This window comes from Anomaloglossus baeobatrachus, chromosome 3 (genome assembly GCF_048569485.1).
Source record: "Anomaloglossus baeobatrachus isolate aAnoBae1 chromosome 3, aAnoBae1.hap1, whole genome shotgun sequence".
Taxonomy (NCBI): Eukaryota; Metazoa; Chordata; class Amphibia; order Anura; family Aromobatidae; genus Anomaloglossus; species Anomaloglossus baeobatrachus.
Window position 1 is genome coordinate 579,374,989 of NC_134355.1, and position 25,657 is coordinate 579,400,645.

The following is a 25,657-nucleotide window of genomic DNA, read 5'->3' on the forward strand; positions in this document are numbered from 1 at the left end:
CATCAAGGTGCTACAAGGTTCTGCATCCCCACCAGCATGCAGGGCCTACCCCCTTAGGGACCCAGAACCCAAGTGCCGGTACCACCAAACACCCAGGTAATCCCTGTTTTCCCCAACATTCCCCCATACAATGGTACTTAGTTAGGGTGGGACCAATGGATGGACGCCACTCCAGTCCACTAGTTGACCAGGTGGGAGGGGCAGACTGTGGAGAGTAGTCAGAAAGTGTCAGACAGTGGAGGTGTAAGGGTGTGACTGAGCAACGTCCTGACTCATGTTAACGGTGACCTGGTACCCAGGATAAGTGGTTGCCGATAAAGTATGGTGGAGTACTCCCGGAATTACGCACCAATGGGGTACAGGACCCTAGAACAGGAAAGAGCTTCAAGCTAACCTGTACAGCAAAGGGGACCGTCAAGGACCTTGCTGACCCTAAAGAATCCGAAGACTCAGTAGCAAAGGGAGAACCAGAGACAGGACCAGAGACTCCAACCCCACAGGGTTCATGTTACCGTCAGGCGGACAGAAGTGGACAAACCACAGACCGGTAACCCCCAGTGTTCCATTCCACGGGGACCCACTTACCAGAGACAGGTGCAGGGGAAGAAAGTACCAGAGAACCAGACTGACACTGGGACGAAGGGGACCTGGAGGTGAAACCAGCCGGCCTCGGGCAACCAGTTAACATCTAAAGTAAGTAAACCAGTTGCACTGAATACCTGTCTGGACTCCTTCTTCCGATGCCCACTGCACCATACACCCGCTGGGGCAATACCGCAATAGCCTACTTGAGGAGGGACTACCATACCAGCTGCTCATACCATCAGCCCCAGTAGACATTCTGCAGCGGCGGCTCCCTACATATAGCCACAACACCGCAAGTGGTGTCACAAATAAACTTTATTCACCAATCCCCTGTAAACATCCCCATTACAAAAAGGGCCCAGGGCACAGAACCGGGTAACGGCCACCATCATGACATTCCCAAGACGTACACTGAACGGGAACCGAGTACCCCATATCCCTGGGTGCTACACATGCAGGTTTTTTTATTATTTAAATAAATAATTTAAAATAACGGCATGCGGTACCCACAATTTTGATACAAATACCATGATAAAGCTGTCAATTGGAGGCTGGTATTCTGTAACGCCTGCCTGGATCAACAGACTCAGATGGGATGTAATGGACAGGCTAGAGGGAAGCCACTCACTAAGCAGGATCCCCAGAACCCTGAAACCCTTTAACCCCTATACAGGGATTTAGAATTACACAGGGCCCTGGAGATCACTACCTGTGGAAGGCTGCAGTCCGATGAGAGTAGTTGTCAGGCAGGGTCAAACCAGGAATAGCAGAACAGGGACAAAATCGGCAGGCAAGGGAGTAATCAGAAAACGTAGCAGAGGTCAAATCCGGATCGGGCAGCGAGGTACAAAAACAGCAGGCAGAAGGGTAGTCAGAAAACACGCAGAAGTCAGCACACAGGAATCACAAAATAGAATAGGGCGGACCAGGAGCCAAGAAATCAGAACTATCTCTGGCAGAGGTCAGCGGACAGGACGGGAACTAAGAAGGGTGTGGTGTCTTCCCATTGGCTGTAGCTGAACGCTGGCAACTTCAGCTGGAAGACACACGCCACCCACAGTCCACCAGTGGTACTGCAGATCCCAAGATAACCCAGCCCAGTGGATGATTGGAGCCTTTGCCCACCGGTCCCGCTGTCATCGACTCCTCTCCCATCACCAGCACCACCCACGGCAGGAACACGGCGTCGCCTGGCGATCGGAGGAGAAGTCGCTGGAGCGGACTCCGGTGGTGATGTAACATATTATCAGGCTGGGGAGGCCCATGATTATTGCCCCCCCACCCCCCCCGCCTAAAAATAGCAGACTCTAGCCTCCCAGAATTGTCGCACCCATTAGATGAGGTAGTCCTAGCACTTTACCCGACTCATCCCAATTGCCCTGGTGTGGTAACAATCGGGGTAATATCAGGATTAATGACAGCTCACAGCTGCCACTAAGCACTAGTTTAGTAATGAAAGGCATCTCTGAGACCCCCCCATTACTAATCTGTAAGTGAAAATAAATAAACACAAATACAAAAAAATCCTTTATTTGAAATAAAATACAAAAAATACTCTCTTTCACCCATTCATTAACTCTAAATACCTAGTTCCCACGTAATCCACATGAGGTGTCATGATGATACCGGCTTTGCTACATACATACTGTAGTAATACACATGAGGTCTCAAGATGATACCAGCTCTGCTACATACATACTGAACTCCCAGCGCATGGGCACAGAACATGTCCGCACGCTGTGGGCTTCAGTCGGAGACTGACTGAGCTGAAGCGATGAGCGGTGACTTCACTCAGTTTATTTACGGTCATAGTTGGAGATTTCTATGGTCCCCACCTGTGACCTCAGGTTACCTGACCTCAAGTGACCTAATTGAACTCAGTGACTTCACCTCAGTTGAGGTCATTGAGTTCACATACCTGCATCTCCTGGCAGAAAACTATGTTTTTTTGGCCAAGAGATGCAAATTTGGGGCTGAAATTTATACACTATATTCTTGCCCCAATCTGCATTTCTTGGCAAAACCTCGCATTTTGATGTGATTAATTGCAAGGAGATGCAGATTTGGTGCAGAAATTGGTGTATAAACTTCAGCAACATACTGTACTTTTAATTTTATAAGACGCACTGGATGATAAAACCCCATATTTTGAGAAAAAAAGAAGGGAAAAAAAATATAGGGTCCATCTAATAATCTGGTGCTGTCTTACCAGAGGAAGGACAGCAACGGTGGTGGAGCAGATGCACAAGAGGCGGGGGGATGGTGGAGTAGGGCGATGCTGCGGGCGGTGCAGTGGGTGTCCCAGATTCTTGCTGCCGGCACTATGAGGCAGGAGGAGCATCCAGAAGATGTCAGCAGTGAGGGATTCAAAGAAATGGCACCCGGAGGTGGCGCTTGCGCAGATGGAGCTCTCAACTCAATAACAAGCCGAGATCTTACCTGCGCACGTGCCACCTCCGGGCACCATTTTATTTAAGTCCACTGCAGGGAATCAATGGGCCAGAGTCAGCGTGTGCAGATGAGATCTTGAGCTACGAGCTCCATCTACTAACGCTTTGACACCAGGCATCATTATTTGAAGCTTGTATCACCGACATTGGCCCCAGCCTCACCACCTGCAGGACAGCAGCACAGCACCCAGCACCAAGCCCGCCACCCACAGTAAGCCCACAGCAGAGCCCACCGCCTCCAACACAGCCCAATGCTCACAGCCACTGCCCACGGCTCGCAGCCTCTCCCCTGCCTCCTGTGATCCCTCTCTACCACCTTTGGTAAGCTACATTCGGATTGTAAGATGCACCCCTCATATTCCAGCCAAATTTTTGGGAGGAAAAGTGCTTCTTATAATCCGAAAAAAATGTTATATACCGCAGCACTTTACAATTCAAAATGAACATGTACAGACAATATGAGACAGTACAGAGTAAGACAATTTAACATATACCAAGAGGAGAGAGGATCCTGCTCGCAAGCTTACAACCTGAGGAAATAGGGGAGACACAAAAGATGAAATGGTAAAAAGTGCTTGTATTGTATAGTACAACCATCAATATAATAAATAGGGTATTACAATAGTGCTGCATGAAGCGGTCACCAGGCAGTATGTGTACAAGTGCAGGTAAAGAGTGCTATTAAGTGTATGGAGGCTGTTGTACACAGATTATATAAGGGACCAGCTTTGGAAGAACATTTTGTAAGGGCAAAACAGGAATAGATAAGAGATGTGAGGTCATAGACCAATATAAAGAAATGTGTGGCGCCCCCGTGGCAGCAGCTGGGCTGCTCGGATCCAGGTTCTCGGTGGCTCGAGGGTCTCTGGGCTTGGGGGTCATGCGGCCTCTCAAATGAAGGGGGATATGTACAGGGGATTGTTATAGAGTTTGTAACGCCACCCATGGTGCGCGGTAACTAGAAGAGATATCGCTGCTGCCGTTGGGGAATACCCGGGGTGATGATGGGGGTCAGCCAGGTGTTGGGACACTCCACGGGTAGGGGGGATGCCCCGGTATTTGGTGTGAGGTATAGGACGTGGGAAGCAGGGGTCACTTGCGTACTCACTCAGTCCATTAAGCTGACAAAGACAACTGGATAAACCAAATCTTTGGACACCGCTGCCGCTGAGGGGAACTAGTTCAGGTGCCGTCCCCAATGGTGTTGCCTGGTGATCCGTGACCTGCCTCCTGGCACTAACTTTACTTCTTTTGTGGTCCCGGTAGTGTGAAACTTGCCCGGTCCCGCTCCCCAATATGGCTAAGTGTGGGAGCTTGCTCTCAGGGTTCTCGCTTGGGATTTTCTGGACCGTTTTGAGTGGAAAGTCCTATCCCCCTCGTTGCACTAGTACCTCGATTTTGGAGCGGTTGGGGACGGATCTTGAAGTTTCCGTTCTCCTCGGGTAAATTATCGGGTTGCCTGAAGCTACTCCCCGACCTAGAGTCCACGTACCCCGTGGTGCCTTGTCCCAGCCCGGTGATGGTGCAAGGCCGCTGGCTGTCCTCCTCGACAGATCCGTGCCATGATCCCCTGCGACCGGTGGTCCACTCCTCTAGGCCCAGACCACCGTCTGCCACCTAGACAGTTTCCGAAGGGAGTCCCCGCTGCCGACCTCCTCAGAGCTCCTTACAGCTCAAGGGCTACTTCCAGACTCTCTACTGACTACTTACTACTCACTACACTCTTCACCTCCCTTTCCTGACCCCCCCAGGTGGGCGACTCTATTCCATTCAAGCCGTCCACTGGTGTGTCTAGTGGGTGTGGTGCAGGGTGTATCTAGGACTTTTGATTAGCTGATGTAGGCAACACCATATGGTTAGGAACCCATAACCAAGAGGGAGATGGATACTGCACGGTAGGATAGATTGTGCAATACCCTGTGACGACCTGCTAGTCCACAGGCGTCACATACCCCCTTGGTTACACGTAGCTCGTCCTCGAGTTACAGGACATCAGAGGTTTATTTATTTATTTATTTTTTTTAAAGCTTTAACATAGAAAAAGAAAACATTTTTATTTACAAGTTTCATCCCACATTAGGGAGGTTTTTCACTTAAACATTCCGGTAACTTTTGAGTTCATCATATCAACAATGGAATGCTACCGGTTACGTTAGTAGCGGAGGCTTAACCTGCTCCGTTGCAGCCTCTTCCTGTGACAGTCCAGTCCCAACATCCCGGATCCCATCAACCCGCCACCCAAACAACCTGACTCGCTGCATACCTATCCGTGGGTCCGTGACCAGGTTAAGGTCCCGGGTGTTGAAAAGATGACTCTGGTAGGCACAGGATGTGCAACTATTTACAAAAACACAAGTCTGTGTTGGTCACAACCAGTACTGTGACCATGGTCCATTTTTACTACTAAAACACAGATGTAATAAAATAACGGAGTCCATGCACCTGGTGCACACACATTATATAATCTGCTTCTTAATCATGTCACAGTCTCGTTTGATTAAACTGGTTGATTAAAACTTTTCTCTTCATGAAAAATAACAAACTAAGGAACATAATAAACGAAAGCACAGATTGCTAACGGTTTAACTCTTAAATTTCATGGTACCATTAACATTCTTCCCTATGCCTCCGTGGGGGCTGACCGAAGTTAACCCGGGTCGACCTTCTCAATTCTAGACCTTCTTCCCCTTGTGACATGGTAATACTTCCTACAGGTTCCTCGCCCTCAGTGTCAGGTGTAACTGGTAGGACTCTATGTGTGCGTGACAAGGATACAGGTGCTACTCTAAGTGCTGGCGTAGATGCAGTGTCAGTAAGCCTTTCCTGTTCTGGTTCATTCACAGGTTGTGGGAATGTTAACACAGGGACTATTACTGCTCCATTCTGCATAGGCCAATCTTCTGGAAAGTCACCTAGAATGGTCCGAATCATTATCTTCTTTCTTTCCACTGCTTGAGGTTGAGGCCGAGGTTCATTCACAACTCTTAAGGGTATTTTACACGCAAGCGTACCCGCCCCCGTCGGTTGTGCGTCACGGGCCAATCGCTGCCCATGGTGCACAACATCGCTAACACCCGTCATATGTATTTACCTTCCCTGCGACGTCGCTCTGGCCGGCAAACCGCCTCCTTTCTAAGGGGGGCGGTTCGTTGGGCGTCACAGCGACGTCACACGGCAGCCGCCCACCTCCTTCCTTCCTTCTTTTCCGGTGGACGCAGGTAAGGAGATGTTCGTCGTTCCTGCGGTGTCACACATAGCGATGTGTGGTGCCGCAGGAACGAGGAACAACATTGTACCTGCAGCAGCAATGATTTTTGGTAAATGAACAACCTCTCCAAAACCAACGATTTTTACCTCTTTTGCGATTGTTGAAGGTCGCTCGTACATGTCCCACGCTGCGATGTCACTAACGATGCCGGATGTGTGTCACAAACACCATGACCCCAACGATAAATCGTTAGCGATGTCGCAGCGTGTAAATGGCCCTTTAGGGGCTCTGGACATTTTTTCAGATGGTCTCGGGAGACGATAGCCGTGGTTCTTCCCTGATCCTTGCTGATTAGGCAGGTATTTTGGTTGTCAAAGTTGGATGGTTGTACCACATAATGCCTGCTTTACACGCTTCAATAAATCTTTCAATCCGTCGTCGGGGTCAAGTTGTAAGTGACGCACATCCTGCATCGTTCGTGACGTATTTGCGTGTGACACCTACGTGCAATCAAGATTGAACGAAAATACGGTGATCGCATACACGTCGTTTATTCCTCATACATTGGACGTTTTGTTGTATGAACCTAGTCAATTGAAACGTGTGACATCCCTCATACGATTGTGATGTCTGAGGCTATGTGCGCAGGTGTGCGCTCTGCACCGCAGCTTAAAAAAGGTCCGCTTCAGAGCGCAGCTGAAAAGCTGCGTTCTGAAGCGCCTCACAATGTCTGTCATTCACTAATCTCTGTCAGTCGGTCACTATCTCTGTCCCTCTCTCTCTGTCCATGTCAGTCTATCCCTCTTACCCCCTCTCTCATACTCACCGATCTCCGATCCCCGGCCCGGCTCTGCACGGCATTCACACTGCTCCGGCGGCTTTTACTGTTTTGAAAAAGCCGGCCGCCCATTAAACAATCTTGTATTCCCTGCTTTCCCCGCCCACCGGCGCCTATGATTGGTTACAGTGAGACACGCCCCCACGCTGAGTGACAGGTGTCACACTGCGACAGTTCTGGGACTGTACCCGGCTCTTCCCGATTTGCCCTGGTGCGTTGGCAAATTGGGGTAATAAGGAGTTAATGGCAGCCCATAGCTGCCAATAAGTCCTAGATTAATCATGTCAGGCGTCTATGAGACACCTTCCATGATTAATCTGTAAATTACAGTAAATAAACACACACACGCCCGAAAAAATCCTTTATTATAAATAAAAAACACAAACATATACCCTGGTTAACCACTTTAATCAGCCCCAAAAAGCCCTCCATGTCCGGCGTACTCCAGGATGGTCCAGCGTCGCATCCAGCGCTGCTGCATGGAGGTGGCCGGAGCTGCAGCAGACACAGCCGCTCCGGTCACATCCACACAGCAAATGAAGACAGCCGCGCGATCAGCTGAGCTGTCACTGAGGTTACCCGCTGTCACTGGATCCAGCGGTGGAAGCAGCGGTGGCCGCGGGTAACCTCAGTGACAGCTCAGCTGATCGCGCTACTCACCTCAGTTGCTGCGTGGAGGTGAGAGGAGCAGCGATGAGTAGCGCGATCAGCTGAGCTGTCACTGAGGTTACCCGCGGCCACCGCTGCATCCACCGCTGGATCCAGTGACAGCGGGTAACCTCAGTGACAGCTCAGCTGATCGCGCGGCTGTCTTCATTAGCTGTGTGGAGGTGACAGGAGCGGCTGTGTCTGCTGCAGCTCCGGTCACCTCCATGCAGCAGCGCTGGAAGCGACGCTGCATCATCCTGGAGTACGCCGGACAAGGAGGGCTTTTTGGGGCTGATTAAAGTGGTGAACCAGGGTATATGTTTGTGTTTTTTATTTATAATAATGGATTTTTTCGGGCGTGTGTGTGTTTATTTACTGTAATTTACAGATTAATCATGGAGGGTGTCTCATAGACGCCTGACATGATTAATCTAGGACTTATTGGCAGCTATGGGCTGCCAATAACTCCTTATTACCCCGATTTGCCAACGCACAAGGGCAAATCGGGAAGAGCCAGGTACAGTCCCAGAACTGTCGCATCTAATGTATGCGGCAATTCTGGGCGGCTGCTGACTGATATTGTTAGGCTGGGGGGCTCCCCATAACGTGGAGCTCCCCATCCTGAGAATACCAGCCTTCAGCCGTATGGCTTTATCTAGGCTGGTTTTAAAATTGGGGGGGACCGCACGCCGTTTGTTTTAATTATTTAATTATTTATTTCACTGCACAGTATAGACACGCCCATCGGCTGCTGTGATTGGGTGCAGTGTGACACCTGTCACTCAGCGTGGGGGCGTGTCTCACTGTAACCAATCATAGGCACCGGTGGGCGGGGAAAGCAGGGAATACGAGATTGTTTAATGGGCGGCCGGCTTTTTCAAAACAGTAAAAGCCGCCGGAGCAGTGTGAATGCCGTGCAGAGCCGGGGATCGGGGATTGGTGAGTATATGAGAGAGGGCTGCTCAATTCAGTCACTCAGGAGTTTAGCGGTCACCGGTGAGTCCTTCACAGGTGACCGCTAATCAGGACGCGACACAGACAGAGCCGCAGCATGACCATGAAGTCGGGTGAAGTTCACCCGAGTTCATTCTGACAGTGCGGCTCTGTCTGTGTCTGCTGTCATCTGCCATTCAGCTCTGCTACATGGCTGTCTGTGTCTGCTGTCAGCGGCCATGTAGCAGAGCTGAATGGCAGATGACATAGTAAAAACGCATCCCTACACATTACACACGCTTGGCAAGTCAATAAATTAAAAAAAAAAAAAAAAAAGGGTGCCCAATGCATACGTCACGGAACACATGATCTAAAGGATCGAACACAAAATTGATCAATTTAACATAGACTACTAACGCTCGTGTGACAGCAAATGAACGACCTACGTGCAATCTCATTCAATCGCATATGCGACCTGGGCGTGTCACATCGCATACGAGATCGCACACCTAATTGTAAGGTGTAAAGCTGGCTTTAGGCTCCTTTTCCCATTGATTGTCCAATTTGTGCAGCTTTCTCTTCCTTTTCAGCACCATCTCGCCCGGTGAGAAAGTGGTTGCCTTTGCCTGCTTGTTAAAATTCCTCTCTTGCCATTCTCTATTTTGATTCAAACTTTCTTTAACGCATTTTTTAATCTGCTTGTACTGGATCTGGCGACGTGAGTCCCAATCCATTTCAGGCAACTCGACCACCATCTCCAAGTCCACTGGGAGTCTTCCAAGTCTGTCTCTCATCAGGCAAGCGGGGGTGCACTTGGTGGATCCCACAGGAATGTTGTTATAGATATCCACAAGGTCTGGCAGCTTTTCAGGCCACTGGTTCCGCTCCTCAAGGGGAAGAGTCTTCAGCAGATTGATCACCAGATGGTTCATCTTCTCGCACATCCCATTCGTCTGTGCATGATAGGGTGTAGTGCGTATCTTCTTGCACCCGTACAGGCTACAGAACTCCTGGAAGATTTCAGCCTCAAACGCAGGACCTTGATCGGTAAGGACTTGATCAGGATATCTGTGCGGCCTGCAGAAGTGCACATCGAACGCCTTTGCCACTGTACTGGCAATTAAATCTTTAACGGGTACCACCACCAGGAACCAAGAGTAGTGGTCTACCATCGTGAGTGCATACGTGTACCCACTTCTGCTGGGAGTTAGCTTGACATGATCCAAAGCTATAATCTCCAGGGGCTTATAGCAGGATAAGGCACAGCCACAGTGAAAGGCCTGCAACATACATCCATGCCTCCGGTACGTGCTTGGTACGTTTTTGTACGTACTGGAGACACAGAGATACGTTGACCAATGTTACTCTATGGTAGATGGCACACACATGTAAAATCGCACGGAACGTGTGTCCGTGTGGTTAGTACGTGTGTGCGTTTTTCCACAGGGTCGACATGTCCGTTTTTGACTGTCAACACGCAGGCACGGACCCGCTAAAGTCAATGGGTCCATGCCTGCACGGACGGCACACGTAGCATGTCCGTGTTCAGCACGTACCGTCCGTGTGCGTTTTTAAACGAACGATGTCGGGTTTTTGTTTTTTTTTTGTTAAATGTCAGTCTACTTATCTTTTTTTCTGCTTTTTGGCGCTTGGTCTGTATCTTCCCCTGTCGCATACTCACCAATCCCTGATCATCAGCGCGGCGAAGAACAGCTGTTCCAAAGATACGCGGCTTCAATTAATTTGAAAATGCCGGACGCTCATTAATCAATCTACTATGCACTGCTTCCCCCGCCCACAGGCGCCTATGATTGGTTGCAGTTAGACACGCCCACACGCTGAGTGACAGCTGTCTCACTGCAACCAATTACAGCTGCCAGTGGGCGGGTATTTACTGCGCAGTAAAATAAATAATTAATTAATTAAAAAAAACGACATGCGGTCCTCCCCAATTTTGATACCAGACAGGGTAAAGCCATATGGCTGAAGTTTGGTATTCTCAGGATGGGGAGCTCGACGTTATGGGGAGCCCCCCAGCCTAACAATATCAGCCAGCAGCCGCCCAGAATTGCTGCATCCATTAGATGCGATAGTTCTGGAACTCTACCCGGCTCTTCCCGATTTGCTCTGGTGCGTTGGCAATTGGGGTAATAAGGAGTTAATGGCAGCAACCCATAGCTGCCACTAAGTCCTACATTAATCAATGCAGGCGTCTATGAGACACCCCCAATGATTAACATGTAATTTAAAGTTAATAAACACACACAACGAAAAATCCTTTATTTGCAAAAAAAACACTAACAAATACCCTCGTTCACCACTTTATTGAGCCACAAAAACCCATCCATGTCCGGCGTAATCCACGGAGGTCCCGCGTCGCTTCCAGCTCTGCTACATGAAGGTGACAGGAGCTGCAGAAGAATACCGCCGCACCTGTCAGCTTCACGCAGCAACTGAGGTGAGTAGCGCGATCAGCGATGATGTCACTCAGGTAACTCGTGGCTACCGCTGGATCCTCCAACTGTGACTGCAAGTCTCCCGAGTGACAGCGATGAAGTCACAGGTGAGTTGCGGTCTCGGATGGAGGACTCCAGCTGGCCGCGGGTAGCCTGAGTGACGGCATCGCTAATCGCGCTGCTTACTTCAGTCACTCAGGGGATTAGCGGTCACCGGTGAGTCCTTCACGGGTGACCGCTAATCAGTACACGACACCCAGACAGAGCCACGGTATGACAATGAAGTAGGGTGAAGTTCACACAAGTTCATTCTCATTGCACAACTCTGTCTGCTGTCAGCCGACATGTATCAACGACTTTGAGCATCACACACGGATCATTTCACAAGGACATTACACGAACGCAAACACAGCCATTCCACACGCACACACGGCAAGCATACGCCATCACACGGATGTCATACGTACCGAAGAAACGCCCATAAAAAACAGAACACGGACCCGAAAAACGGAACGTGAGACACATACGTTTTTTATGCGGAAGTGTGTTTTAGGCCTAAGAGATGTTGAGGTGTACTTGTAGGTTTCCACACCATATGACCAGAAAATTAGAAACAAGGCACTCTCAAATGGTGATACAAACGAAGAATTTATTCCATAAGTCTTAAAGCAACATGTGACGTTTCGGCCAGGTGGCCTTTATAAGACAACTTGTTATTAAGACTGTCAGGATAGTGGTAAAGGCAGTGGTATCCACCACTATGCTGCTGTAATAAACAATATTTCATATGAATCTTACAAAAGTCTCAAATACATAGAGATTACAAAAAAGTTGCAGCATACAGCTTATAAAACAGACAAGGAAAAAGATTAGTGAAAAGTAAAAAACAATAAGAAAAGTCAACTGAGCAGCATGGATGTATAGATTATATATAGCAGATATAGAGAAGGGAGAGAAGAGGGAAAAAAAGGGGGCGAGGGGGGAGATTCCCAGAGAGACCAGAAACACAGAGGGATTGTAAAGGACCCTTTATACACTGTAACATTGCTAGCGATATCGCTGTAACGTCACCGGTTTGGTGATGTAATAGCGACCTCCCTAAAGTCTCTAAACAGTAGCTGGTGAGCTGTCAAACAGGCAGATCTGGCCAACGACGCAGCAGCCAAACGGACCTGCAGAACGACGTTGCTGGTCATTGGGGACGTGTCACACAGCAGCTATTTGACGACTCACACCTATGTTAGGGGCGAGGTGTTTGGCGCTGAAGCCACCTAGGTGTCCTTTTTACATGCCCCCTCAGCTCCAATTGGTGATCGCTAGTGCGTTCTTATTGGCGAATTATGATTGCACATGTCATAAAATAAAAATGGAAACGCTAAAAAAAACAGATCAGAATGTGATCGCTACAAAGATCAGAATTTGATACGCCCAAATGATGCTTACCGTAATATATATATAGGCTTTATAGTATTGCAGACTGGAGAACTCTCTTATGATCTGCAAACCAGCACGCTCAAGAACAAGGTAGCTTTGAAACAAAGCACGGAAGCGCTAAGTTGCCTTCTTTTCAGTGAAAGCCGACCAATCAGGTCACTATTACGTCACAAAACTGGTGACGTTACAGCGATATCGCTAGCGATGTTGCAGTGTGTAAAGGGGCCTTAAGAGATGCTGTGTAAATAGTGGCAGTACTAGATAAACGCTAGCAGCTATAAATAGACTGAGAGTGTCAAAAAGCTCAAAAGAATCTCACCTTGTTATTAAGACTGTCAGGGTAGTTTGGGTTTTTTTGTTTGTTTTTTTTAATTATAAAACCTTTCAGGTTAAGATAGAGTGTCCACCATAGCTCTCTGCTCCCTTAGGTCCCCTTCACACACACGTGCCTCCGGTACGTGCTAGGTCGATGCCCACATGTACCGGAGACACGGGGTTTATGGGTTTATGTGCACGCACGTTTTCAGCCATTGGCCAGTGCCTCCGTGTGGAGCACACATGAGCCCGTGTGCTCCTTACGAAGGCATGTCCGTTTTTCTCCAGCAGCACGGGTGTCACGCGGCCCGCACACGTACCACATGGATGTAGTGTGGATGCGGGCCCACGTGACACGTGCCGGAGAAACACACGTGTCATTTTAAAAATAAAAAAAACACATACTCACCTTTACCAGCCCTGCAGTCTCTGCTGCGGCTGTCACCTGCATCCGACACCCAGTGAATTTAAACAATGCATCTTCTTCACTGGGGGCCGGAAGCACCATCAGCGGGGTGTGCCCTGTGCCGGACACTGTCATTCAGCACCACAGACAGCTCCGGAAGAATCAGGTAAGGCGGGACTATCCGTTCTCCGTGTGTTATTACGTATAGCACACGGAGAACAAGCATGTGCCACAAACACGGTACACGGGGAGCAAACCACCCCTTTAATACGTCCGTGAAATAACGGTACTTTTTTTTACGTGCGTGTGAAGGGGGCCTTATGAAGACCGCATATGGCCACGTCTTAATCATCATATAAGGTTTTCCTTTATTTCAGTCATCACAAAAGAAAAAATATAACTGTTAAAAACTTGTAACCATAAAATCCAAATATACAGATCACACAAATATCTGTTTCCACTTCAAAAACTTCTACATCCCCTCTGCATCCAGTCCTCTCTCCAAATCATACATATAATAGAAATGCAGTTACTCTAAGGTCATACTGACACAATCAGTCACCTCAATCACCTCATTCTTATACACATACAGATTCCTACAATTCCAGAGCACTTCCTTCACACAAGCCAAAAATATCCACAACAGTCTATCCTCCGTCCTGTTTAATATACATAACCCAAACATAATAATCTTATAAGTCAGACACTCTATCCCAGTCAATTCCATACATAACCCACTCATCTTATTCCAGACATCCTTAGCAAATTTGCATGACCACAACACATGACCCACTTCCTCATCACTTCCACACCGCTCTCTTGGACACCGTTCAGACACAGCCAACCCCTTTCTTTTCTGCACGCTCCTCACCGGCAGCACCCCATGCAAAGTCATCCACACAAAATCTTTCTGTTTGTTAGACAAGTCACAACACTCCAATTTTCGCCAGACATCTTCCGCTTCTGCAGACTTAAGACTGTCAGGGTAGAGGTAAAGGCAGTGGTATCCACCACTATGCTGCATACACAGGGCACCAAAACGCCATGTTTAAAAAGCCCTGAAAACCAATCAAGATGCTAGGAGGGCGGTAGTAAAACGGAGTGGATTGTACAATCACAATGCTGGCTGTTAGAGTGACATGGGCAAAGACCAATGACAGGCGAGGGATAGACAGGAAATGTGTAATCGTTACAAGGGCCAATCAGTATGAGGGGGGTGTACATTGGTACATGGCTGCGTCATTGGTATCTAAGGAACCTTGGAGCATGCTCAGTAGGCAGAAAGAGGGACTAAGAGCAAAAATAAGCGAAAGTACATCGTGGAGACCAAAGGGTATCCATAGTAACAAAGGAAACACCTCAGGCAAACAATAAACCTTTGGGCATGCATTCTAGATGAAAAACGAGACTTAGAAAAAGTGGGCATTAGTAAATGTCATAGGAGCCATAGACAAAGTGTAGCCTTAAATATAAGGTGTATGTGACAACAAAGGTCACCATTATAAGAGATATGGAAGTATACGTTTTAGTTATTAAGTCCTAAGACTGGAAGTTAAAGAGTTATTACTGTAAGGGCCAATGTGCTGTCAGAATACTGTAAGTGTATCCTATAAGGCCATAGTGGACAGAAGACACAGAATATGCATATCCAAGAAAGATGAATTAGCAGATATTACACATGAGTCAAATTAGATTATATGTAATAAACAGTATATATTGATTAACAGTACATAACAAAGGATATATTGTGGATAGGCACAGTGACAGGGTCCGCAGAAGCAAATGAAGAGGTGCATGGGAATAATCTAGTGTCAAAAGCGGCTCTGCTGGAGAAAGAATTTTAGTTATTAGTGAGTGATATACAGATCACATAACCAAAAAACATCAAACAAATGCCAACAGATCATAATCACTATTAAGTCCTCTAGGTGATAAGGTCCTGAGTTCATGTATCCAGAACGCTTCGTGTTTCTGGAGTAATGATTTGATGTTGCCACCTCTGCGTGGGGCGGAAACCTGCTCGTCGACAAAATATTTCAATTGTGAAATATTGAGTCCCATAGTATTAAAATGGTATGGGATTGGCAACATGTTCTCCTTACACCTGATAGTTGACCTATGCTTGGAGATTCTGTCCTTAATACGCTGTGTAGTTTCGCCCACATAAAACAGGCCGCACGGGCACATAATTATGTATATCACATTGATACTGTTACATGTAAAGAATCCATTAACTCTGTACCTCTTGCCTGAATGTGGATGACAGAAAGATTCACCCTTTTGAACATTATTGCATTGTGGACAGAGTAAGCACGGAAACGTCCCAACTTTAGGTGGCCCAAGAAATCTCTGTACCGGAATAGATCGAGATGAGCCAACATCTGCTCTCACTAATCAATCCTTGAGATTACTTGCTCTCCTAAAGCATGGCACAATTTATTTTGTAATTCATCAATGTGTGGGTAACCCTCACTCAAAAGATGCCAATGCTTACGAATTGTTCCATGTAGTTTATACATAAACGGGTGGAGTGTGTGCTTGAATGGGATACAGCCAGTATTGTCATGTTTATTAGAAATCGTCCGTTGGGCATTCTCAGACACATTAAGGGGATATACACGATCAGTAAATTTGTGTTGCATCTCATCCAACCTTTTTTCCAGTATACTGGGATCTGTCACAATCCTTTTTACTTGTCCAAATTATGAAACGGGCACAGATTTTTTTGTTGCTGTAGGGTGGTGACTCGTATAATGTAGTAGAGTGTTACGATCAGTGGGCTTTGTGTATAAGTCTGATGTTAAAGCACCGGCTGAATCTTTGAGAATGTAAGTGTCAAGAAAATTAATTTTACTCAAATCATGCTGCATGGTAAAGTGAAGCGAGGGCCAGGCATTGTTGATATCAGTGGTAAATTCTTGTAGGGACTCGACCGGCCCCAACCATATGCAGATAATGTCGTCGATAGAACGACGCCATAAAGGACAGTGCTGGATAAATAAAGGATGTTGGTATACTCCTGTTTCCTCGAAATCAGACAATAAACAATTTGCATATGGCGGGGCTACGTTCGAGCCCATTGCGGTACCCTGTGTCTGTAGGAATAAAGTAACCTGAAATTAGATGAAATTCTCTCTGAGAACCAAATTCAGTAGATCAAGACAAAGGTCAATTACTGGAGGAGCAATGGAAGCTCTGTTAGTCAAGAGCTTGTGAATGGCCTCAATACCTTTAACATCGGGGATATTTGTGTAGAGACTTTCTACATCGTACGTGACCAAAATTGCAGAAGATGGTATGCGATTAATCTGTCTGATAATGTTGAGGAAATCAGAGGTGTCTAGAATGAATGCTTTAGAGTTTTTGATAAGTGGTGTAATTATTTTTTCCAGGAATCTGGATAAAGGGGCTAATAGTGAATCGGTAGAGGCCACTATTGGTCTACCGGATGGTCTGGATAAATTGTTATGGATATTAGGTAATACATATATTACAGGAGTAATAGGGTTATTGTTGAACAGAAATTCAAATGTTTTCTGATCAATGGTACCAATTGACAAATGCCTAGATAAGACATTATTAATTTTCCTAGATAGACTAGGTGTAGGATCTTTAGAAAGCAATTTATAGACCGTCTGATCACTCAATAACTATTCTATCTCTTCAATATAGTAGGTTTTGTCCATAATGACAACCGCCCCACCTTTATCGGCTGGTTTTATCATCAAGTCTTTATCAACCAGCATAAGCAAGGATGGTTGACCTGGGGAGAAACATGTGACGGTGTCTCTGCAGGCTTTCTTGTTTTGAATATTTCCCAGGGGGCATTGCTCTAGAATCACTGCGTTGAGAAACACGTGATGGTGTCTCCGCGGTGTTGGATGTTGATCTACCTAAGGTCAACCATCCTTGCTTATGTACTCTTCTACTAGGCATTGCTCCCACTAGCCAGTTTCCTACTCCCGACTGATGAGGGGCTAATACCCCGAAACAGCTGTCTGTGGATGGATACCATGTTTGGTATAGGTGGTCTCCTTGACTGGAGACTGCCCTTCCCGTGGTTGTTCCTTCCCGATGAAAGACCTGGCTAGTTTCCTGCCAGCATTGAGAAACATGTGATGGTGTCTCCACAGGCTTTCTTGTTTTGAATATTTTCCAGGGGGCATTGCTCTAGAATCACTGCGTTGAGAAACATGTGATGGTGTCTCCGCGGTGTTGGATGTTGATCTCCCTAAGGTCAACCATCCTTGCTTATGTACTCTTCTACTAGGCATTGCTCCCACTAGCCAGTTTCCTACTCCTGACTGATGAGGGGCTAATACCCCGAAACAGCTGTCTGTGGATGGATACCATGTTTGGTATAGGTGGTCTCCTTGACTGGAGACTGCCCTTCCCGTGGTTGTTCCTTCCCGGTGAAAGACCTGGCTAGTTTCCTGCCAGCATTGAGAAACATGTGATGGTGTCTCTGCAGTCTTTCTTGTTTTGAATATTTTCCAGGAGGCATTGCTCTAGAATCACTGCGTTGAGAAACATGTGATGGTGTCTCCGCGGTGTTGGATGTTGATCACCCTAAGGTCAACCATCCTTGCTTATGTACTCTTCTACTAGGCATTGCTCCCACTAGCCAGTTTCCTATTCCACACTGATGAGGGGTGAGGGGCAAATACCCCGAAACAGCTGTCTGTGGATGGATACCATGTTTGGTATAGGTGGTCTCCTTGACTGGAGACTGCCCTTCCCGTGGTTGTTCCTTCCCGGTGAAAGACCTGGCTAGTTTCCTGCCAGCATTAAGAAACATGTGATGGTGTCTCCGCAGGCTTTCTTGTTTATCAACCAGCAAGCTGTTGAACTCCTGTCTCTCGATAGGAGACAGATTGCTGTGAAGATGCATCACTCCCTGCTCCACTTCATTCCGTAGCTTCTCGAAATCCTTCTGAATGAAGTCCATGAAGGCTTCCAAAGGGGCTGATCCCTTTGGCGGCCTAAAGGTACTCTTCTTCCTGAGACCCAGATTAGTCGCTGAAATCAGTGCCAGTCTGGGATGCTTACTTGAAGTTGAAGTAATAGACTTGTCAAAATGGGTCTTAAGCCTCAGGCTCTGGAAGAACCTGTTAAGATCCATCTCAAGTTCGAAGGAATTAAACTTGGCCGTGGGGCAGAAGGACAAGCCTTTCTGCAACAGCTGGAGCTGGGCTGGACCAATAGGTTTAGAAGAAATATTTATAACGGTGGATTCTTTAACTTGGATCGAGTCAATCTGGACATCCCTACATCTTTTACGTCTGCAGCCGCCTCTCCTCGTTTTCCTCCTCTCGGACGTCCTCTTGGACCTAAAAAAGAATTGAAAGATTGAGGACCGCGGGGGTCCCTGGAATTGCCCGCCTGACTGGTGAATGAGTCTGTGGAAGATCCTCTGTAGGGATAGCGGGGTCGAGAACTGATAAAGCCTTCCTGCCATCTGTACACCCTTTTGTGCTGATAATCTTCTACGTCCCTTGTGAACCTTTGCCTTTTCTTGCTCTCAGTGTCGCCTCGATGGGCCTCTAGAACGCTTTTAACACGATTCTTCAACTCCTTAAATTCCTCCCTGAATGAATTTAGGGCTTGCAGCTGGGTTTCAATGGCAGTTATCCTTTCTTGTGTTGTAGAAATACTCTGTTGGAGAAATTCCACCGTTAGTGTCATCAAGTCAAATGAACATTTGTTGAGAATCTGCTCGAATTTCTTTTTATACTCTGAATTGTCACTGAAAAAAGTAGGTCTCAGGGAGACTCTCGGGCCCCTTGAAATTCGTTGCGCCTTTAGGTACTCAGTCAATGTCACACAATGCAGCTCAAGGTTTATCAAATGTCGAGATTCCATCTCATACTCACACCCCTCATTTCCTTATGTGGTTCTTTGAGAAATAGCATAGTGGTGGATACCACTGCCTTTACCACTACCCTGACAGTCTTAATAACAAGTTTTCTGATGAAGGCCACCTGGCCGAAACGTCACATGTTGCTTTAAGACTTGTGGAATAAATTCTTCGTTTGTACCACCATTTGAGAGTGCCTTGTTTCTAATTCTCTGGACCATCTCCAGGGGCTGCTTGGTGACTATCGGCTGGAGTGGTGCTCGCTGACTGGTGCCATCCTGCCTCCTAAAGGCACAAGGACCGCAATTCCTACACCAGGCCTCTATGGAATCTCTCATCCCTATCCAATAGCAGCGACTCCTCAGCAACATCTCCAACTTCTTCCATCCAAAGTGCCCCGCTCCGTCATGGTATGCTTCCAGCACCACTGGGACATACGCTTGGGGCATCACGATCTGGCAGATTCTCTCGTGTGTCTTGGGGTTGGTAAAGCTTCTGCACAGTTTGCCTTGGTGAAGATAGAGCCGACTTCTGTCCTGCCACAACTTTGTTGCTTCTTCTGGGGCGCCAGGCTCGAGACAGGCAGCAGCTCTGGCTAGCAATGTTTTAACTAATTGATTCCAGGGTTCCCATCTGGGGCCTCTTGCCAACCGTGATGGGGCAATGGATCACAGGTCACTTCTTGCTGATGGTTGCATGGCCGAGATCACTCTATGTGAGTGGGCTGATGAAAAGCAGGCAATTTAATCTCTTTCAGGTCATCTTCGTTCCTCCCATCATCAGACAAATGGGGCATCCTGGACAGTGCATCTGCATTGGTGTTCTTGCGGCCAGCCCTGTACTTTATGATGAAATCGTAATTTGCCAACCGTGCGACCCAGCATTGTTCCAATGCTCCCAGCTTCACCGTGTCCAGGTGGGTCAATGGGTTATTATCCGTAAATATAGTAAACTTCGTGGCAGCAAGGTAGTGTTTAAACCTCTCTGTCACAGCCCATACAAGTGCCAGGAACTCCAGCTTGAAAGAACTATAATTCTCTGGATTCTGTTCGGTGGGCCTCAGTTTCCGGCTAGCGTAGGCTATTACCTTCTTCTTGCCCTTTTGCACTTGCAATGGAATGCTCGCAGTCCTACGTTGCTAGCATCCGTATACAGTATAAACAGGAGACCGTAGTCGGGATATGCCAGGATTTCGTCCCATGTCAGGACTGACTTCATCTGCTCAAAGGAATCTTCTTGTTCCTTGCCCCATTGGAATGAAGGGCCAGAGGACTTGCCGTGAACTGGTTGTCCCACCAAGAGGTCTTGTAAGGGGGCTGCCATCTGAGTGTAACCCTTGACAAACCTTTGGTAGTACCCCATCAAGCCCAGGAACTGCCGTACCTCTCTGACGGTGTTGGGCCTCGGCCAGTTCCGGATGGCGGTGATCTTCTCGGGATCCGGTGCCACACCCTCTGCATGACCACATGTCCCAGGTACTGCACTTTAGGTTTCAGTAGGTGACACCTGGATGGCTTGAGCTTCATCCCGTATTTGGATAGCGCCTCAAATACCTCCGCCAGATGTTCCAAGTTGGCTTCGTACGTTTTAGAGTACACAATGACGTTGTCCAGATACAGAAAGACCGTTTCAAAATTGCAGTGGCCCAAGCATCATTCCATGAGCCTCTGGAACGTCCCTGGTGCGTGGCACAGCCTGAAGGGCGTGTTATTGAATTCACACAGTCCCATCGGGGTAGCAAACACGGTCTTCTCACGATCCTCTTCGGCAACAGCCATTTGCCAGTATCGGCTAGTTAGATCAAGAGTAGAAAAGTAAGTGGCATATTTTAAGGCAGCCTACGACTCTTCAATGCAGGGTAAGGGGTAGGCATCCTTGTGCGTGATCTTATTGATTTGTTGGTAGTCCACACACATCCTCATGGTGCCGTCCTTTTTCTTCACCAGTACCAAGGGGGCGGCCCAGGGATTGCAACTGTCACGGATTACCCCAGCCTTCTTCATGCTTCTGAGCATATCTTTAGCGCACTGGTAATGGGCAGGTGGTATGGGCCTATACCTCTCTTTGATGGGTGAGTGAGTGCCTGTGGGTATGTGATATTGCACCCCCTTTATTCGCCCAAAGTCCAGTGGATGTTTACTGAAGACCTGCTCATACTCCTGGACAACCCTGTGGACCCCTTGTTTATGATGTGCAGTTGTAGAGTCGGTACCTACGTGTAACTCCTGGCACCACTTTTCTAACGGTCCCTGGGGACTATCACTGGAGAACTGATCTGTCAAGCTTGGTGAACTCGCTGCATGGATGGCATCCGTGTTTACTACAAACAGCTTGGCAATGGTGGCATACCTGGGTAATGTAATCTCCTCTTCCCCGCAATTCAACACTCGCACGGGCCCCCTCCCCTTCTGGACATCGACTACCCCTCTGGCTGTCAACACTGTAGGCCAATGCGGGTAGGGGCTCTACCACTGCCTGGTAATCCTGTCCACGGGAGCCTACAGCTGCCCTGCACCATATCATCATCTCGCTTCGCGGAGGCACTATAATAGGGGGCCACATCCATTACCCGCACACCACCTATCTCACCTCCAGAGAGATTTACCTGTTGCCGCTGCAGGAGGGCTCAGATTTCACGTTGCAGGACTCTCTGCTGCCCCGCCCCTGCAGTCTCAGACAGCTGTTGATACAAAAACAACACTTCTCCCATACAGTTTTCAATGACATTTGTACCTAAAATGATCTTAGGATTCCGATCACTAGTTTCATTCTGTACAACTATGAGGCCTTGCCTCGTCAACTCTACCCGGCCCACCTTAATGGTCACCTCCTTGAACCCGATTTGAGTAACCCGTTGACGGCGTAGATGGTAATGCTGTCATCTGGTGGGGTGAGCGCATCGTCCAGCCACAATTTCTTATACAGTACATAAGGAATAGTCGTTACCTGGGAGCTGGTATCGAGGAGCACAGAAGTCGGGATCCCATCCAAGGTGATGGAAACGATGGACCATCCCCCTACATGCCATTCTCGCCAGTCTGGTGGGCCTTGAGAGTTTATTCCTGGGGATTGGCCCTTGGCTCCAGGGGTTGCCCATTTAAAAGACAGCTCCTCGCATAGTGGCCAGTCTTATTACATTTCTAACAAACTGGTTGTCCATACCAGTCACTGTTCCATCCTTTATACGCCGGGGTCCTCTTCCTCATTCAGGGGACGTCCTCCAGGCAGTCAGCTCGTTGGATCTCTCTCGTCGGGTTGGTCTTGGACTCGAGTTGCATCGCCTCCAAGATCCTGGCGACATCGCTGCTCAGCTGCTGTACCTGTGAAGACAAATCGCTGATTCCGCCTACGGCACTACTGGAGGTGTTGGCTCCGGCAATGCTAAGGTAGGGGGCTTCACATGCAAGGGAGAGGTGCCAGCTTGCCAGGATGGGAGTGTAGAATTGGGAGCCTCCGGGGGTTGCAGGGCTTTGATCGTCCGCTCCTTCAAGGTGTTAAAGTCCAACGTGGGTTGTTCCAGGGCCCACAGCCGGAGCTGCTTGCGGTCTTCCACTGATCCAGGCCTTGCAGGAACTGCTCCACAAGCATCTTGTTCCCCTCTGGTTCACCAATGTCGTTGATCAATCTCAGAGTCCACAGCGCTGCTTGTAGTCTCAGGGCATAGTCCCTAATGCTGTCTTGAGGGCGCTGTTTGCAGCTGTAGAACCTCATCCTCAGCTCAGCTTCGATGTGGGTCTCAAATGCAGCTCCCAGTCGCCTAAAGATGGCGGGTACCGAGACCCAGTCTTCCTCCGTCCATGTCTCGACCTCCAGTTCGGCAGCGCCGGTCAGCTGGCCAAGTACTATAGATGCCCGTTGACGTCCGGTCAGGGCGTACATGTCGAGGACGTTACATATCTTCCGCTTGAACCCCTGCAGTGCATCAGGTTGGCTATCATACTGTGGGAGCCAGGAGGTGCCAGGCACATAGGGTAAGGTTATTGGCATTATGGGCGTGACCACCTCGCGTCCGCCGCACCTGCGTTGCCCTGGTCGGGTGGAGGCAGCGCCGCCACACTTTCATTGTCTGGCGCAGACATTCTCGTGCTCCACCTCGGTTTTCACTCAGCACTCCTTCGCGGCTGTGGCTCTCTGGGAACTTCTGGTTCCGGGCTGACTCTCAGGACGAGGGGCGGGGCTTCTGCTTTGCGCGCTTTTGATGGAGAAGACGGCGTTTTGGCGCGAAAAGATGGCGGAAGATGGCAGAAATGGCGGAAAACAGGAATTTTGACTCGCGGTTTCGACTTCTAAGGCACACGTCACCCAGGTAAGTGGGTCCTGGTCGAATCCTGTTCGTGACGCCAGGAATTTGAGGTGTGCGGCCCTCGTGGCAGCAGCCGGGCTGCTCGGATCCGGGTTCTCGGTGGCTCGAGGGTCTCCGGACTCGGGGGTCGTGCGGCCTCTCAAATGAAGGGGGAAATGTACAGGGGATTGTTATAGAGTTCGTGACGCCACCCGTGGTACGTGGTAACTAAAGGGGATACCGCCACTGCCATTGGGGAGTACCTGGGGTGATGACGAGGGGCAGCCAGGTGTTGGGACCCTCCACAGGTAGGGGGGATGACCCGGGACTTGGTGTGAGATATAAGCCGTGGAAAGCAGGGGTCACTTGCGTATTCACTCAGTCCATTAGGCTGACACCGACAGCTGGATAAACCAAATCTCTGGACACCGCTGCCACTGAGGGGAGCTAGTTTGGGTCCCGTCCCAATGGTGTTGCCTGGTGATCCTTGACCTGCCTCCTGGCACTAAGTTTACTTCTTTGGTGGTCTCGATAGTGGGAAACTTGCCGGGTCCCGGTACCCACTATGGCTAATTGTGGGAGCTTGTTCTCAGGGTTCACGCTTGGGATTTTCTGGACCATTTTGAGTGGAAAGTCCTATCCCCCTCGTTGCGCTAGTACCCTGATTTTGGAGCAGTTGGGAATGGATCTTGAAGGCTCCGTTCTCCTCGGGTAAATTATCGGGTTGCCTGAAGCTACTCCCTGACCAAGGGTCCATGTACCCCGTCGTGCCTTGGTCCCACCCGGTGATGGTGCAAGGCCGCCGGCTGTCCTCCTCGACAGATCCGTGGCCCTTGCTACGATCCCCTGAGACCGGTGGTCCACTCCTCTAGGCCCAGACCACCGTCTGCCACCTAGACAGTTTCCGATGAGAGTCCCCGCTGCCGACCTCCTCAGAGCTCCTTACAGCTCGAGGGCTACTTCCAGACTCTCTACTGACTACTCACTACTCACTACACTCCTCACCACCCTTTCCTGACCCCCCCAGGTGGGCGACTCTATTCCACTCAAGCCGTCCACTGGTGTGTCTGGTGAGTGTAGTGCAGGGTGTATCTAGGACTTTTGATTAGCTGATGTAGGCAACACCATGTAGGAACCCATAAACAAGAGGGAGGTGGATACTGCATGGTGGGATAGATTGTGCAACACCCTGTGACGACCTGATAGTCCAGGGGCGTCAAAAATGCTTTTTTAGGGAATGCTTAAAACTGGGTATTGTGAATTAATCAAATTGTCCTCAGTATTGCATTTCAGGAAATTGGTGCAACTCGTGAGAAGTCTTGAAGATGTGAGTCAATGGTTCGGATTATTGAGGGTGTCAGTCTTAGGTTATTAGCAGAACAGAGGTACAGGTAGGATGATACACAGAGTTGAGCGATAAGATGTAGGGCGGTGCAGAACTGTGGAAATCTTTGTGGGTGAGAGTGATAAGTTTACATTGGATTCTGCAGCAAATGAGCAAGCAGTGCAATGACTGGCACACAGTAATGGCATCGGAGTAGCGGTTGGAGATTAATATGATTCTGGCTGTTTAGGATTGGAGAGAGGAGAGCTTGCTAAGAGTAATGCGGGCGTCACACGAAATGAGCTATCGTGCGATGCATCGTCGGGGTCACGGTTTTCGTGCCGCACATCCGGCATCGTATGCGACGTCGTTTCGTGTGACACCTCCGAGTGACGCTGAATCGGTCACAAATCGTGAGTCGTGTATACGTCGCTTATTTTTAAAAAATTGTTTTTTTTACATGGCGCCGGTTGCTCATCGTACCCGGGGCAGCACACATCGCTCCGTGTGACACCCTGGGAACGATGAACACAGCTTACCTGCGTCCCACGGCACCCGCCGGGTATGCGGAAGGAAGGAGGTGGGCGGGATGTTTACGTCCCACTCATTTCCACCCCTCCGGTTCTATTGGCCGGCGGCTGTGTGATGTTGCTGTGACGCCGAACGTCCCTTCCCCTTCAGGAAGAGGATATTCGCCGCCCACAGCGAGGTCGCTCAGCAGGTAAGTACGTGGGACAGCGGTTTAATGACTTTGTGCGACATGGGCAGCGATTTGCCCGTGACGCACAAACGACGGGGGCGGGTACAAACACCCGTGCGATCGCACTATAGATCGTACCGTGTGACGCCCACATAAGAGGGAGACCAATTAGTAGAGAGTTTCAATATTCCAGAAGACAATAAATAAGAATGACGGTTAGA